The sequence below is a fragment of the Nannospalax galili genome, unplaced genomic scaffold (assembly GCF_000622305.1).
Source record: "Nannospalax galili isolate Female #2095 unplaced genomic scaffold, S.galili_v1.0 scaffold325, whole genome shotgun sequence".
In the NCBI taxonomy this organism is placed as follows: Eukaryota; Metazoa; Chordata; class Mammalia; order Rodentia; family Spalacidae; genus Nannospalax; species Nannospalax galili.
Genome location: NW_008355159.1, coordinates 468,846 through 470,121, shown reverse-complemented (window position 1 = coordinate 470,121; position 1,276 = coordinate 468,846). Strand labels below are relative to the sequence as shown.

The window sequence follows — 1,276 nt, the reverse complement described above, 5'->3', positions numbered from 1 at the left end:
GCCCTCCCCGCTGTCCCCGGCCTCGGGCGCCGTCCGCCCTCGAGAGCAGGCCCCTCCCCAGGCGCCGGGCCCCGCCAGGCGCGCCCAGCCCAGCGTTTCCTCTGCGTCCCGGTGGCAGGTCCGCCTGGGGAGGGCCGGGTGACCTCGACCCGCACGGGGGCGCCGCGGCGTCCCGCCCCCGCCCGGCCCTCCCCGCTGTCCCCGGCCTCGGGCGCCGTCCGCCCTCGAGAGCAGGCCCCTCCCCAGGCGCCGGGCCCCGCCAGGCGCGCCCAGCCCAGCGTTTCCTCTGCGTCCCGGTGGCAGGTCCGCCTGGGGAGGGCCGGGTGACCTCGACCCGCACGGGGGCGCCGCGGCAGCTACCTCGCGATTGGGGCCACCGCCTCCAGGAAGGTCACGGGTGTGGAAACTCTCCTGGTCTGGCCTCGCCGTCGGCCGCCTGAAGGGGGTGCACCGCGGTGGGAGCCTCGGTAGCCGCTGTCACGGAGCTGCTGTCGCCGCCGCCGCCGCTGCCGCTTGTGCGTGAGCGTGTGTGCGCCTGTGTCCGGGCGAGTGTGTGTCTGCGTGCGGCGTCTGGCCTTTACTATATACACCAAGGGGTGGGAGGAGGCGGGGAAGGGGAGGGCTTGGGGGAGGTGGCGGAGGAAGAGGAGCAGGAGGGGGGCGAAAGGGTACCCGAGGAGGCGGCGGAGGAGGAGGGACAGGTGATCTCGCCCACGGGGAGGGCGTGGTTGTGGGTGGTGCGGGTGACAGGAGGAAGGGGAGCCAAAGGCTAGGGATGTGTGTGTGGGAGCCTGGGAGCCTGTCAGGAGGCCAGAGGAGCCGCGACTCTGCAGCTTCCCTGAGAGCTGGGACCATTCTAGACCTTAGGATGAAAAGCACAGAGCAGAGCCCAGGAGAGGGAAAGTGGCTGGCTGATGGAAACATGGGAGGTAGGAAGGACCAGTGATCAACCTAAAATGCCAATCGCCAGGGCGGTACAGGTTGGAGATGCTTCTCCCAAGGCAAATTAGTTTAGTCAAAATCAGTCCAGAAACAGAATCTCAACTCCATCCAAGAGGTGGATCATGTATTAATGAAACATTTATTATACACCTAGTGTTTACCAGATATTGGGCTTTGAAAGAACTAGAGTTACAGAGATGATGAATATGTGGTTGATGACTCATAAATAAATAGTACAAATCAATGGTATTATTGATCATTAAAGTTCTTTTAAGCCTAAATCCTTAAAATATTTTAAGAAGGCAAAGGAAGCAACTATACTGGTTTAATGAAT

At 62.4% G+C, this 1,276-nt stretch overlaps 1 protein-coding gene across 3 annotated transcripts in view; it reads right to left on the bottom strand.

Annotated features, from left to right (window-relative positions):
• Positions 1-594, bottom strand: part of Rai2 (retinoic acid induced 2) — an 83,028-nt gene extending 82,434 nt beyond the window's left edge. The window contains exon 1 of one of the 3 annotated variants that reach the window (XR_607936.3): positions 361-562. The gene's annotated coding sequence lies outside the window, so the exon portion shown is untranslated. Of the gene's footprint in view, positions 1-360 lie in introns of all 3 variants that reach the window. The other 2 variants (XM_008852204.1, XM_029555608.1) reach the window with 2 other exon arrangements.
• Positions 595-1,276: the final 682 nt, after the last annotated feature.